Raw genomic sequence first — 17,168 nt, 5'->3', positions numbered from 1 at the left:
GTTTTATTTGTTTTTACACAACACTCTAAGTTACAAAGCTACCAGAGTCATACAAAAATAGCATCTTCAACCTCTTCTCCTACTACTTAGTTCTTATACTTGGTGCAAAACAAGGTAATGGATTGCTTTTACTATATCAACGAATAAATTAACTATCGATAAATCTATCCACCATATCGACCAAAATTAACTTTAACTTTTAAGATAAAGGATATTAGTTATACAATGTGATTCGATAGGCTTTGAAATTAGTAGAACAATCAGAATACTTCACTAGAATTGAAGCTTATAAAAAGTGGTTTCCCCAATTAGAAAAGGAACCTTCAAATTATTAACCAAGATTCTTAAATGTTTTTAATATTTAAAAAATCTTATACAGTATATTAAAAACCTTTTGCAAAACTTATGACATCTCGCCTGGCCATACTACTGGACCGAATTAAACGTGGTTGGTACCAAATGAATGATATTTTCCTGTAGATGTGTAGAATCCCTTTATAAATTAAAATAGGTTAAAAAATAAGCACGAATAATGAGTTTGAAATTAAAAAAAAATAATATGGGCCTTATGGGTTGCCCTAAAAAAGATATTAGGGGTGGTAAAATTATTTTATTGTGGGTTGGTGACAAAATAACAACAAAAATTTTTTTTTATCAGAATTTATTTTACAATCTGTTCAAATATGAGAACAATAAGTAAAACATATATCAAAACAATGTCAGGAAGCAAGCACCTGTTCATCAACAAGTCTTGCCAAAAATTGGATCAATCATTTAAATATTTACAGAAATCTAAAAAGGAAAATCCAAACAAATTCCAATCATATGTTTGATTTACAGTGTGACGAGAAAATAGAGAAGTCTGTACATTACATATTATTTTGGTCGAGTTTTCGACCACTGGATGACTTCTAGTATTCATTGTAATGAAAACATTTATTATAAGTATAACTAGGTGTACAATTCAGTTGTCTGCTTGCAATATTGAGCGGAGCTAGCATATTTACAATAATCATGATCATACAATAAGCTTAATTGTCTACTTGCAGTATCCTAAGTCAATGATACGTCTATTTCACGTCAATGGAATGTCTACTTGCAGTATTCAAAGGCAATGGTATCTTTGGTACACATTAATGGAATTCCTATTTGCAGTACCTATTCAAAGTCTGCATTAATGGTACTTTCAGTATCCCAGAATCCAATCTCAATGGTAGGCCTATATTTGGTTCACATAAATGGAATGGCTATTTGGAGTATTAAAATTCAATGGTGCATCAGCCTAATTCCTACGACCTATTATGCTCAATGATATTAATCCGATTGTTCATCACTTCTTCTCTGTACGGTATTTTTAATGAGCTATTTTAGATGTTTCGTTGACTAACATGTTGCGACTGCTGTATACCTTTTCACTGTTATCTCGCAAATTATGTTATGGCGACCAATTAACCCATAAGGCCCATGTTAAATATATAAAAGTTTAAATTCACTTAGGGAAAAGCCGTGTGGTCCGATTTGTACAATTTCAGATTTATACCTTCCCATGCTTGATTACTATGACTGTGCTAAATTTCGAGCAGATCGTTTCAGCCGCTCCAGAGTATTTGTAAAACAAAAAGCAGGAGTGTAGTATAAAAGCATTACTCGCTTCGCTCCGCTCAGTCATTTATCAGACAGTGCCTGAAACACACTGGTTCACACAAAGAATACGCTGAATGAGACTTCCTTAAACAATTCCTCAAAAACTTATCGATTTCGTTAAAAGGTTATTTATTTTACACAAACACCAATACAAGTTCCCGCCAATATTGGAAAACAAAAGACGGCTTAAGGTAAATACAAAGTTCGCTTTAGCATATTGTTTACAAAGTTTATAGGATGACGGTGGATGTAAGCTATAGAGGTTTATCGAAGTTACGTGTAAGTCTAGGTTGGTTTGGGGAAGGTTGGGAGGTTGGGGGGTTGTTTTACTACCAACCCTTAGTTGGCAATCTGCCCGAGGCACCAAGATCGATAGGGGAAACACAGCTGATGAACACTTTTGTATGGGAATTTATCATAAAAATTGTATGGTGGATTGTTGTCAATAACAAAATTTTGTGGTGAGCTAAATTAAGAAACTGTACATAAATCATCATTTTGGCATGATTTAATTCGTTTGGTAGTCAAGTGAAAAGGTGTACGGTTCTATCTGAGTCAAATGTTTTCTTTACGTCAGAATCGTACCCATGACCCGATGGTTCGTGAACACTGGACATTACAAATGGTCTTGGCTAAAGAAACCATTTATCTCAGTCACTAACAAAGCAACTCGCTCAAGGCTAGTCACAAACATTCAGCAGAATGTTTGACTGTATATAAACTAAAATTGATTAGAAAATAAATTTAACTTCTTCGGTGAATTATCGATTCAAATTAATTACAGAATCCTATATATTAATAGGCAAGCATATTTTTTGAAATTTTTTTTCTCAGCTCTTGTGCATTGCAAGGAAAATCTACGCATACTGTTGGAAATGTATTTTCCTGAAGATGTGCAGAATAACTTTATCAATTAAAATAGGGTCAAAAATATACACACAAAATTAATTTGAAATTTTAAAAAATTAACATGGGCCATACTGGGTTGCCATACTGGTGACGAAATAACGAAACAATATAAACAGGAAAAAATTGAATAAATTACAATCACATGTTTTATTTACAGCGTGGGGTGAAAATAGAGAAGTCTCTACATTACATATTATTGGTCGAGTTTTCGACCACTGGACGACCTCTAGTTTAAATAATACACCACGTTGTACAGTGAATTTTGTTTGGTTAATTTTAAGTATAGGTTTTTTTGGAATCACTACTCTAAGGAATGTTAAAATAAGGTAGGCTGTTAAGGAATACTAGCTAAATCAAATGATATTTTTATCTAAATACATATTACTTATCACTTATGCACAAGCATGCATTAAAATAGCACAATTTAGTATTTTGCATTTTTATTTAATACTACTGTACAATAAAAATTTTTTGTCTTCGCATCACTCAAAAACTACTAGTCCATATTTACTGCAGTTTTGCACAAGATCAGCTACTTTAGGAGAAAACTCATAGACATGGCGTAGTTTCAATATTACTTAGTTCTCTTCCCTAGGCCTCCATAACGCAGAGTTTTGTTTTTGGAAAATAAATATAGGTTTCCCTCGTTGACACCGCAAAGAATAACTATAATGTTTGCATTGGATTAGTTTCAAGTGTTATTTTACATTCACAAACGGAGTTAAAACGAAAAGTTAAAGGGATCCAGGAAGGTCAAGGACAAGCCAATGTTTCCACGACGCGCTTGGAAGATGTCCAATTGCCGAAAGTGATATGACATATAAAAAGCCTCGTTTCTCCAACATGCCCTTTTTAATGGGAGTAGGATACGAAGTAAGATAATCGTACATACTTAGCAATATTTTTTATTATGATTAATGCCAATTTGATAAGTATATTCAACCACCAAATATAAATGTATAATATAATTTAATAATAAAAACGATGTTTTCACAGTAATGTTAGTACAGTAGAACGACTGTCCCACAAGACCTATGTTGGGCGGATAACATTGAGTTGAGTGAGGGAACGTGTATAGTGTGGAAATGGAAATGTACAGGGTGTCCCAGGAAAACTGTTGCTATATTTGAATTAATATACCAGCAACAGTTCACGCCACAAACTTGAAACTCCATATTAGCAACAAAATACTTATGAAAAAACACTTCCAAGTTCCACTTGATTTTACTAATCAGAACTAAATGGTGAATAATCAAAATAATAGAGTGTTTTCGTTAAAGTAATTTAATTTGCAAACCACTTCAAATAATTTTGTAATTGCCCCTCTACAAATATTTATCTGATAAATATTTGTAGAGGTATGAAACAAAATTCAAGTAATAAAAGGAATTTGATAGTCGTAAATAATAAATGGGATTAATTTTACAAAACTTATGTGCATAGATCGCTGTGCACTTTTTAAATCACATAAGCAAATATTTTTGTTAATTCATTCTCATTTTATTGCTCCGCTGTTTTTTGTTCTGTTGCTTGTTGCTGTTTTTGAATGTATGTATTATAAATGTAGAGTTTCAAAGGTACAGTATAATAATTGAAAATAGCAGCATTTTCGTGTGACTTTGTATTCTGTCGATGGAAATACACCCCTTTAGACAACACTTTACTAAACCCTCTTGCAAAATAAATATATATTGCATAGCCATAAGATCTACATAGCACACAGGAAATTTTATCGCCCTATTGCTAAATAACAAAAACTTGTAGTATGAAGTACATTGTACTATATTTTCATAATCTGTACATTCCATCCTATAATACTCTAAACTTATTTTGATTACCTAAGTGCATAGAGGATCTTGCCAAATTGCTTGATTCCCCTTGGTCCATTTGTGGATTAGACGATTGGCCTTTAATGTTAGGGTATTTTCCAATACATAAACCACATAATGTGATGCAATAGACGTGGGATCGAACATAAGTGAATTGCCAAAACGCCAATGGATGGATTGATTGAACAAGAATTGGGTAGAGTTTTGTCTTGTTTTGTGTCAAATGAAAGAAAATATTCAATTAAAATAACCATAATTTTTAATAGTAAGTGGTGTTATTGTACAAGAAATTGTTGTTGAAGGGTTTTATAACATTTTCTATAGGGAATTATGATTGAAAAACACAGATTATTCGATTTGTTTTTGTCTGATGGTTTAAGAGAATATTTTGTTTGGTAAGGAGCCATTGAAAGTTTTTTAATTTTATCAACTAGCCTACCTTTAAATTTATTAAGTCGAGAACGGAAATAAATAAAATCTCTAAAAGATTATTAAACTTCACGTGCAATTAACATCCCAGTTAGTGTTTAGTCCAAGTTTTACACCAGTTAGTGAGTTCAATTAAGTGTTGACACACACCCGGATAACTTTTATTCTCATGTTATATTTTCTTATATTTCACAAATCTTTATAAAAGTCAGTTTCACAATCAAATAAAATACAAAACCGTTATATGCTGACAGTTTACATGATATTCGTATGTCACTGTTTACTACAGTCTTGAAAGTTATTATTTTCTTAAATATTTTCTTCGTTATCATCACAAAACACTCTTAAAATCCCATCGATATTATTATTGATGAAAATAATGTTTCGCTTTTAAATATATTAAAATAATTTATGAATGTCGTTAAGAGAGTCCTTGGAGGCTATCAGCCATCTTGTGCATGGTGTACTCTGAAAGTGCATGGTGGACTTTAAATGTGCATGGTGTACTTTGAAAGTGCATGGTAGACATTGAAAGCTGGACTTTGAAAGTGCATGTGGACTTTGAAGGTACATGGTCGGCTTTGAATGTGCAAAGTGACTTTGAAAGAGCATTATTGACTTTGAAAGTGGGACTTTGAAAGTGCATAGTGGCCTTTGAGTGTGCATTGTTAACTTTGAATGTGCATGGTGGGCATGGTGGCGCGCTCAACTTGCCCACGTCTCAACGTCTCATTATCTTCATAGGTTCCACGGTGCAGAAGGCCCTAGTGGATTGTGGCCCTTTGAAAATGCATTGTGGACTTTGAATGTACATTGACGACTTTAAAATGCATTGTGGACTTTGAAAGTGCATGGTCGGCTTTGAATGTGAAAGTGGACTTCGAAAGTGCATGGTGGGCTTTGAATGTGCAATGTGGACTTTGAAAGTGCAAGGTGGACTTTTAAAGTGCATTGTTGACTTTGAAAGTTGGGCTTTGAAAGTTGAGCTTTGAAAGTGCATCTTTGACTTTGAAAGTTGGACTTTGAAAGTGCATCGTTTACTTTGAAAGTTGTACTATGAAAGTGTATCGTTTACTTTGAAAGATAGACTGTGAAAGTACATGTGGACTTTGAATCTGCATTGTGGACTTTGAATGTGCATGAAGTGGACTTTGAAAGTGCGTTGTTTGTTGCTGTATGTATATAGATTTTTATTAATTTAATATTAGACCCTAGTATTAACTGGCTACATAAACTTAACTGTAAAAAATCCATCCATTCCATGTATCACAGCTTTTTGTTTCTGCTTGGTACAAATTAGCCAACAATTAATAGTGCTGCACCTTGTACATAAACGTATTAACTTTTTAACCGACTTCCCCACTACCAACAAAAGGAGGAGGTTCTCAATTTGTTTGTGGCGATGTTTTTTTTTTCTATGTATGTTCACCAATTTCTCTGTGATTCATTTACCGATCAGTGTGGTTCCACCATCAAAATAACCAGGAGAGTTTCTATTTGGTACCTTATATATTATGTTTAAGTATAATATTTGTTTCGGTGAAAAATTCTGAAAACCTTAAATATTCAACATTTGTTTTGTTTACATTTGTGCAGATTGTTTACATTTGTGCAGAGAAGGCAATAAATAATAATAACATTCCTACAGCTGTTAGTTGAAACCATTTAAATGAAGCTACAGACAATTCTTCATGAAACAGTTGCTTCATATTGATCAATAAACTATTTCTTGCCATGGAGCCTAAATGAATAACATTGAGAAAAATGCATTTTGTTTTGGTTACTATAAAAAATTTATTTTAACGTTTGACCTGATTTGTGTATACAGTTATTCTGTTTTTAGTATTGAATATTCTGACTTACAAAAACATATATGTTTCAGTGAATAGCTGTATGATATTGACAAATAAAGGTGTATTGTGAAAACCAAATCATTCGTAAAACAGGTCTAAATATAAATCAAATGCAATTATTCCTTACACGACCTAAGAAGCGTGACAGTGCATAATCGTCAATTGTCTTAAAAGTGTTAAATATTTTAATTACTAAACATGCATTTGCAGATGTGGAATGTTTATTGATATTCTCTACCCAGTTACTATATCATCTGCTTCGGAAAGTCCTAGAGGAAGATGATTTGCAATTTCGACTAGGCTATATCTTGATCAAACAAAACCACCTACATGGCTTGCACCACTTTTAGCTGAAACAATCTTTCATATACATATTTCATTTGCAGATGTGGAATGTTTATTAATATTCTCTACCCAGTTACTATAACATATCAATACTATTATGCCTGCTTCGGAAGGTCCTAGAGGAAGATGATTTGCAATTTCGACTAGGCTATATTATCTTGAGCAAACAAAACCTCCTACATGACTTACACCACTTTTAGCTGAACCAATCTTTCATATAATATTTTCCAAAGGTACTATACGAAAGGTACTATGGTGTTAACGACCAATTTTCCACTTTTGAGAGATTTTTTAGTGCTGGTAGCTGAGGAAAAACTTTCATATTGTTCCAAAAGGCTTGAGACGTTACTGTATTTCTTTTTATAATGTAGAAGTACACCGATTGCAGGAAACGATGATGTCTGACATTTCAATGTATCTAGAAAAGACAATTAGTTTTTCACTAGACTTGTAATGGACAACTCTTTCTTTCTTAAGGAATATCTAAAGATGTTTATTTCCATACCCATTGATTATGTAACCTGAACAGGTGACTCAAGCAGTTTTAAAATAATGGTTGTTCTGTGGAACTTTTGATGTTTCAAACAGTTTTGCTTATCAAAAATCCTCAAGTAATTAATATATAAAAAATTATACAGTCACTAAAAATCATGAAATAATTTATTTTCGTAAAAAAATACAACCGACTTCAAACGCTCTAAAAAGAAAGAAATAATTTCAATAAAGTAAACTTTTGTATTAGGCAAGCTCACGTATTTCAAGTCGGCGCGGCTCAAACTGCAAATATGATTGAAATTAAATATTGTGTGTGTATTTTGAAAATCAATAAATTGTAGCTGGATAACATAAATATGTAAAAAACATACTGAACTGTTTTGTTTATATATTAAAGGAAATATTTCCTTGTATTTTATGTTTACTTCAGAATAAATGCATTATGAAAATAACACACACAAATGTTCTATATGAATAGGAAAATAATTTAGTTTGATATTATGATAGGGAAAAGAAGCTAGTTTAGTATTAAAACGTTACTTTTCAAAGTTAGAAACATTTAAATGCATTATAATCTTTTTAAAGATACTCGTTAATACCACTATAATGCCGATCTCTGATTACGGTAATAAAATAACACTTAACGCATAACTATGAAAAACACATGCAGATTAACACCTTTAGTTATAGACTAGCTGTGTACCCGTTCTACGCACGGGGATCTTATAATATTCAGTTGAAACCTTCTTATATAACGAACAGCAGTTGGTTTGCATATTTTAAGATATGCTGGCCAAACTATTATACATAGCTTCATTTTATGTTGTTTTTTGTTGTTCCGGATCGGTATGACAATCAATAAAAGGTTAAATTACCTCTGTGTCTGCCGGTCGATCCTATAACGGTAGGCTTACTTTTATTTTTACTATCTGATCTCGTTTGCATGGCTCAATCACGTCCTGGTTGAAGTTCGTTCGCTACGCTCACTCACCTGTATGTTGGAGCTCGTTCGCTGCGCTCACTTTCCTTCAGGTTAGCTCGTTCGCTACGCTCACTTGCCTTCAGGTTAGCTCGTTCGCTACGCTCACTCGCCTCCAGGTTGCAAATTAGCTGTTGTCATAAATGTAAAAGAAATAATAGTGCTAGTGCTGCACCCTGTTGGTAATCCTTGTAACTTTAATGCTATTGAACATCACAGAACAGAACCAACTTGTTTAATTGAAACAGCTGTTAAGATTCAATAATTTCATTTCTCATAAGGTTAACATGGGCTTCCAGAAATTCCACGTCAAAAATCGACAAAAACTTGATTTTCAAGGGTTTACTGTTAAATATCTAACTGTCTCATATTCGATGAAATACGTCTAAAACCATCTCATATATGTATAGTATTTGGAAAATAAGTTTCAGGCGGGACAGTGCTATAGTTATTGAGGAGTAGTTGTAATAAAGTGCGTATTTTAGCGTTACCAAGAGAATGACAGATAGACAGACAGACAGACAGACAGACAGACAGACAGAAATTGAGATAAGGTTTGATTCGGTTTCTCTGACCTATGAAATGTAAAAATAACCAAAAAGTTCATTATTCTAAGCAATGTACAGACAAAACTCTAATTTTATTTATATAGATAGTCACCTGCAATATGGACACCCTCTTTCAATTTTGTATCAAAAATCATCATAGAGCCGCGCCGACTTAAAATACGTGAGCTTGCCTAATACAAAAGTTTACTTTATTGAAATTATTTCTTTCTTTTTAGAGCGTTTGAAGTCGGTTGTATTTTTTTACGAAAATAAATTATTAATGCTATTGAACATTACAGAATCAAATTGTTTAGTTGAAACAGCTGTTAAGATTCTTTAATTCCATTTCAATATAAGTTGTCATAAGGTTAACATGGGGAAACTCCAGAGCCACTGGGGCGGAGCTGTTTGGACGGATCATCAAATTGGTTTATACACCATAAACCTATTCCAAGAAATTCTTCACGTATATACTAAGTTTCGTGGCCATCGGTCCAGAGTGTCTGAGATTATCACTGCCAAATATACAAACATACAAACAAACCAACTATAGATTTAGTAGTTCAGTAATCAATAATTGATTCAACATCAAAATAAATGTTGAAACAATACTAGGATTTGTACATTTCCTTAAAACACGTACCGGCACCACGAGCATTAACATACCCCATCCCAACAAAAAATTAAATACAGTGAATAATAAACGGTATCAGCATTCTGACACATACTTTCTCCCATAAGTTTGTCAACAACCTTTATCATGTGTAAGCGGTGAGAGTAAATATACGGAAATGGGATTTGTATGATTTTCTTCAGAATTTAAAGGACTATAACATACTACATTTTTATCAAAATCGTTCGAGCCAATATTGGGAAAATATGATTTTCCGTTATTTTATGGGGTTTTTATGGGGAAATAACATAATTTACAATAACTTTTGAACCGTAATTTTTACAGAGATGGGATTTGTACCATTTTGTTCAGAATATAAAGGACTATAACATACTAAATTTTTATCAAAATCGTTCAGGCCATTTTTGGGAAAATCTTTTTTTTTCCGTCATTTTATGGGGTTTTATGGGAAAATACCCATTAAAAATAAAAATTTCTAAGAAATTAGAAAAACTATCAAAATTGTAAGGATCATAACATACTATGTTAAATAAAAACGGATTTTTTTGTCTAAAATCCTATTTTTCGTTATTTTATGGGATTTTTATGGGAAAATAACATAATTTACCATAACTTTTGAACCGTAATTTTTACAGAAATGGGATTTGTACCATTTTGTTCAGAATTTAAAGGGCTACAACATACTAAATTTTTATCAAAATCGTTCGGGCCATTTTTGAGAAAATCAGATTTTTCCGGTTTTTTATGGGTTTTTATGGAAAAATCCCCATTAAAAATCAAAATTTCAAAAAAATGAAAAAAACGCCTGGAGATACCATGGATTAGAACCTACAAACCAAATTTCATCGAAATCGGACCACAGGTGTAGTCTCTAGCTCTGTACACATCCAGACACACAGACACACAGACACACAGACACACAGACACACAGACACACACACACACACACACACAGACATCACTTCGAAAACCACTTTTTTGGGTCCAGGGGGACCCAAAACGAATATATCCACTCAAAACTCAAACTCGAAAATTTTGACGAAAACAATACTTTCTCCATATACTATGGTATAGGGGGAGAAAGTAAAAATGTAGCTCTCGATTTGCCAAATTTATGAAGGCGATACGTTTACTGGAGTGGACGATCGACCGACAAGCGGACAAATGGTGAAGGTCGGAGTGGAGAGGTTTCTTGTATCGATTTCCAAAACTGGGACACTCGATGTACCTAAACAAACAGCCTAGTGTCCTACCACTATCCGCAAACATGATCCAATCTTCCACAACATATACAGGGCCGCCTTCTGTTGCGGGTAGCTTGTTCAACTTATAATTCTATTATGAAAATGTTTTCTACACTTTCTAATTTTTACTAAAAATTAAAAAGTGTAGGAAACATCGTGTTTACTTTAGCTTTTTAGTGGAAAGAACCTCGTATTAAAATAATACTTTATTTAAAGTCTCTAGTCACATCACTACAGCTGTTCATCTTTTCAAGGTTGTTTTTTTTTATGATTATTTGCTTTATGTTTGACAACACAGACCTACCAATCTGTGAGATTACCGACAGAGAAATCAATGAAGTTTCAGTACAAGTGACATGTGAACAATGTACGATGACTACAGTGAAAGGATTAAGAAAATAGTACAAAACGGGCGGAATCGAACCTGCATCATGTGGCTCTACAACTACTGTGTACGGTTACGTAATTTTGAGTTAATTTGTTTTTAAAAGTCAAGTTATAGTCTAAAGTTGACACTACTCAGAAAACGAGGTTTAATTTTAACATTGCAATTTCGACTCAGATTACGATTATTCGATTAGCGTAATTAGAGAATCTCGATTACTAGAAAAAACTATGAAGAAAAGACAGAAATAATGAACAAGAAGATGTTTTATAAGAAGAGAAGGTATTGTTTTAGTAATCTCGATTCTGAGAAAGGTTTGTAAGCTTTGGTCGTTAGAGATTAATCTAAGCTGCAGATCATTGGGGTTTTAATAAGCTAACCTAGTTTTAAAATAACAGATAGGTCTTAGAAAGATTGACTTTGGATACAGCTAGTAGGTTATTATCCTATCCCAACATTTCATGAATATTTTAGTCCGGCAGAATTGACCCGAACCTGGTTTTGTTATATCAAGTTTTTTGGTTATTTTTTATGTGTGATATCTAGGGTAAGTAGACCTTAAAACCATTGGGTAACCTTGAGCAACAGCCGCCATCTTGGAAAATGGCGGGAAACGTAAATTACAGTGTAAGCTTTTACTTAAACCAACGTAATTAAAAAAACAATTTAAGCTAGACAGATGCGAGTTTTTTTTTATGTTGACGGTTAAATGCCCTACACAGAAATACCATATAATAAATAAATATAATTTGTTTCAAGGCCAGTATTACTTTTCAAAGTTTAAAATTTATAAAAATATAATGCCATATTTCTATTTATTTCGGTTTTGCGCCTTAATTACTCAAAATATGACCATAATATAAATTATAAAAGTTATAGACCTTTAAATTTGGCATCAAATATCTATTGGCTGTTTTGGTCGATCAAGGGTAATGCCAGAACAAAGCGTTAGAAAATACATTTTTTATTGATTTTCAATGAAATTGAAGTATATATAATATCTTCAATCAAATTGTAACATCTTTCCTGAGACCATCCGGTACTTCTCTCTGGCTGTATTTGGTATTCAAATGTTTGTAAAACTACCGAATTTCATTTGAACTATTAACTATTTATATTTAAGGGCTTTAAGGCCGAGTTATTCATCTCCAACCAAAAGAAACAATATTTTTTTCAAAAAGAAAAATTGTAATTTTGTATAACCCCATTGAGTTATTATTATTATATGTTGTATGTATTAGAATAGGAACACTCATTAAACAACTGGCTTCCATTTGACATGTAGATCACTACACTGAAATCGAACGAGTCTGAGGCGAAATAATGTTTTTTGCCAGTAATTTAAAGAAGCTCAGGTTAAATTGGCCAAACTTATATGTTGTTTGCTTGAGGTAGGTAATGCTAGGTAACACTAGAAAAGGTCGCATACCAAGGTTTTTTTTTAATTGGGCAGCTCGACGGATATGGCTAATATCTTATACATATTGATGACAGGAAAGTTTTATTCTACGTAAGCAACAAAAAAGAATACTAAAAATGTATCATACCTGTTGTGTATCCAACTTACATCTCAATCTTTATATTTGATTTGCCACAGAGCGGGCAAAATATGATTTGATTTAGAGAGACGCGCAGTCAACCAGTTACGTGTAAGACTATCGAGTTACATTCACCAGATTATATTTCTCAAGTCTAAAATATCATGTCTAGACTACGATTTCAAATGTTTATCTCATTTTCATTTTAAATTTCACAGCTCAACAGGCAACATTGTGCTCTTTCGCCTCTTTTACCCTTTGTCAACTTTTTTATATTACAAATGTATTGTTAGCAATAATTATTTGTTTATCAAGTAGACTAATTTCCATAAAACGCATGATTGACGTTTGGTAAAAACTTAACGTTACACTAACAAATACATGAAGCATATATCATTTTAATACCAAGAATGGATTTATGAAATAAGGGAACTTAGGTACTGTAGGCTATAGTATTTTTTCATCACCTTAAATTTTGTTCCAGACTAATTGAAATTAAGTGCAAGTCACTTGGCTAAAAATACTTGTGGTTGAGTATGAAATAATCTACAAAATTTAAAGGTGAAGTTTCTAAAGTTCAAAGCACAACGTAGTAAGAACGTATTCTTACTAGTTTGCTAATAATAATGTATTGGGAAAATTGTAAAATACTACTGAATTGCCTTTTAGTAGAAACTAGTTGTTTCCAGTTAATAACATTTACTATATTTAAATATAGTTAAAACAATTTAGTACCTAACCTTTTAACTTAGCAATACGAAAAAGGAAGAACTTTTAACAGCTTAACTTTTAATTAACCATAAATAAAAATCTTAAGCTCAATACTGTTTTAATGAAGGTTCTAACAGAGTATGTTTGAGTGATGTGAAAATAATTTGTCACATTTTTAACCCAGAATACAATCACATATTATATAGTTAATATACTTTTATTAGTATACAACGTAGTTAGTACACTACGTTGAGGCGTATACATTACATAGGTAAGTCTGTACACACTTTAAGATTAAAGACGAGTCGGTTCCGAAATTTAAGTGGAATTAATAAGAATACAAAACAAAACGTATAGAATGGAAAGAGTAGAGCGGAGTTTGGTAGAGTACAAGGTTTCCCCAGTTGTTGGTTCGTTAATTCGATTTGTACAGACTGGGCTTCCTTCCCAACCAAATCTCATAGCTAATCTGGTATTTGAAAATAAATTTACTTCTCCGCAATTAGTGTTCGCTTTGTATTATACCTTTGTTTTGGGGTACATAGCTAGAAGAAGCAACTACATTGATCAGACATAACCTGTTTTATTCGAATGGGGGATAGTTTTATGAGCCGCTCAAAGGGTTTATCACTGTAGAATTCTCTAATCTATTCAGTATTGAAGTATTCATTCTATAAAATTCAGCGAAGACAGGATATTATATGTTAAATCTATGATCTGAAAGCACAAAAATTCGTCAAATAACAGTTGTAAGTGTTATTTGACGTATGTTTTGTGCTTTACGTCCTTGTAAGTGTTATTTGGCGTATTTTTTGTGCTTGACGTTCTTTTAAGTGTTATTTGGCGTATGTTTTGTGCTTGACGTACTTGCAAGTGTTATTTGGCGTATTTTTGTGCTTGACGTATTTGCAAGTGTTATTTGGCGTATTTTTGTGCTTGACGTACTTGTAAGTGTTATTTGACAAATATTTTTGCTTTCAGGTAATTTAATGACACGTACGATGCTGAGAAGTTATTAAATATATGATATTATGGACCTTTCCCAAATCCTGTAGGACTACCGCTGAACACGATCGGAAGATTCGGAATGTTTACATTATAAACATCGCTGCTCCAACAGTCCGTGGTTAAAGGTAAATGAATACAAACATAGTTCCATCTGGGAACGTCAGTTCTATATTGGTGCTGAAACAAAAACACCAAATATTGTGATGTAAAAAGTCCGTTCGTCGAGAAAAAATTCTATACAGTAGAACCTCGTTTAAGACTGTCACTTGGATTATTAAGTAAGACTTGTTACCATTGATTTTTTATCGAGGTTTGCAATAAAATGTGATAAGGGGCAAATAAACTCAAGAGGGTTTTAAAATGGCACTTGATATCGAGGGTCTTGCAATCAAGGGTCTGAAGGAATTGTCGACTTCATTAATATGATTTTATATTTAACTACTCCTTAAAATACTGAAAAGTTAAAAATTTGTTATTGTACCTAAAAATGTTTAAGTCCAGGATGTAATGCTTGTTCTTCTAAGGTAATATTATACTTTTCTCTAATAATAGGTAGACTTCAGTTCTGAGTATTATATTGTCTTTGGTACAGTTTAGTTAATAAGAAGATTACCAGTTCAATACAAAAAAAAGATAGCATTTTAATGTACAAAACTGAACCTTATAGTCCTTGTTTTTAATCAATCACCCTTGGGAACCAGCCATCCTTCACTTATCCTTGTAATGAAATGTGACTTCAGATTAATGTATCGGCGTTGTATTGATCTAATCGAATTTATTCTACAATAATCACTTAGAAGAGTAAATGTATCGGTATCAGTTGGTGGAAATAGTTGGAAAGTCTACATCCTTATACAAAGACAATGATTCAATGAGCTGAAAGCTACAATTTTAAGAGATGTTTTGCATAATTTCAGCAAATTTGTTCCGACCAAAAAGCATATGCAAAACTATACAATAAATACAAATACTACATTTACTTTTTTATCCCTGCTTCATTAGTTTTATATTTAAATAAGTTCTGTATCCCCTGTCTTGGAGCTAACATCGCATGATTCAGTGAATGGTTCTTGCGTGTTCCAATGTTTGTACAACAAAACACAGGTCCGACACAGACAGCTCGACTCTGAGGCAAGAGGGTGATAATAAACAGAGGGGAGGGGGTTGATATTGATTGTACCAACGGTGCTTCAGTTTTCAACCCTGCAATTGTAGTTATAGCATCAAGTATTGTTCTACTAGTACAATGTACAGTTGGTAACACATGCAGTTAGATAATTGCACACATGAAGCATACACGGTGTATGGAAATGTTACTAACAACAACAGCTTACTAATTATCATTTTACTGGTTGCAACTACATTGTACTCATGTATATCGGCAAGTCTAGGAGTGCAACGTACGGTAAGATGTCACTACAGTTTTAATACACTGTGATGCGTTTCTTGTTAAATACAGCTCCGTGTGTTAAAACTGTAGTTACAGCTGTAAATTGAAATTGTACCAGTCGTTAATGCTGTAAATGTTATAGCATCGTGAAGTAGTAATGTAAGTTACAGATAAGTACGGTAATACAAAATGTGTAGGGTATTAACATTTTACTACCACGTACTGCGTACTAATTATACATTGCAGTAGACGTAAATAAGAGTAGATTACATTTAATGTTTAGTTGTACTAGAGTGTAGTACTAATGTAGTTAGATATATCATGCGTAAAACAATTTTAGCACAGTGTAGAGCATTTTAAACACACATAAAATACTGAATCAAAAATTACGATATCTAACTAAAGACCACTTCTAGTTACCTAACATTAGGTCGATGTTTTGAATAAAATCAAGGATTGGAATGTTTCCTTACGACTTTGAAAAAGTCAATAGCGCAGCGTAGAAACATGAAAAAACTAATAACCATAGGCTAACCAAAACATTCCATTATTTTTTTGTATATTCCCTTGTAAGCTTATACATTTCACAAATCCACAAGACAAAAATCTATAAGAAATGTATGCAGTAAAAATATGCAAATGTCGAAACTCCGAATGAGATTTAAATTAAGGTAGCTCTAAACTACCTACACAGTTTGGTCTTTGGAGAGCAAACTCTTATACAGTAATATTATTTCGTTGTGAAACTCGTGTAAATGAGTTCAGCAGGCCAGAGGGAATCTAATGAAATAATGGAGCAAGAGGTAAATAAAGTCAGCAAGGAGGTTAAGCTAAATAAAGCTATAAATAGACCGCGGAGTAGCCCGGCCAAAGCACATGTAATAATCTCTATTCAACGCCTCCAGCAAACCAATTTCTCCAAATCCTCCTTTCAACGCGGGCGGTATTGTGGCTTCCAACCCTTTCATCTTTTGCCGCATTTTAAGTGACTTGTAATATATATTGTTTTACATAGTTCATAGGTTATCGGGAATTGATAAACCGGCAAAACTGTAGAGTATTTAGAGATAATGAGATGTTTGATTGAGAGATTTCTTTTTCCACAGATTTGTGAACCATGTCTTAGGTTACGATTTAAGTTATTTAGTAACGGTAACATTGCATATACAATGGAACCTTGATAAGGAAAATCTCATAGGGATGATCAGGCAATATAAAATCAAGGGT

The 17,168-nt window shown here is 32.9% G+C and overlaps 1 protein-coding gene across 5 annotated transcripts in view; it reads right to left on the bottom strand.

The window, feature by feature from the left end:
• LOC129004470 (probable Na(+)/H(+) antiporter nhx-9) overlaps nt 1-17,168 on the bottom strand; it is a 114,673-nt gene that overhangs the window by 54,015 nt on the left and 43,490 nt on the right. The window lies entirely within an intron of this gene.

This window comes from Macrosteles quadrilineatus, unplaced genomic scaffold (genome assembly GCF_028750875.1).
Source record: "Macrosteles quadrilineatus isolate MER2022 unplaced genomic scaffold, UCM_ALF_1.0 Scaffold_9__3_contigs__length_116548681, whole genome shotgun sequence".
Taxonomy (NCBI): Eukaryota; Metazoa; Arthropoda; class Insecta; order Hemiptera; family Cicadellidae; genus Macrosteles; species Macrosteles quadrilineatus.
Note: the sequence above shows the minus strand (reverse complement) of the source record. Positions and strands in the feature narration are given on the sequence as shown.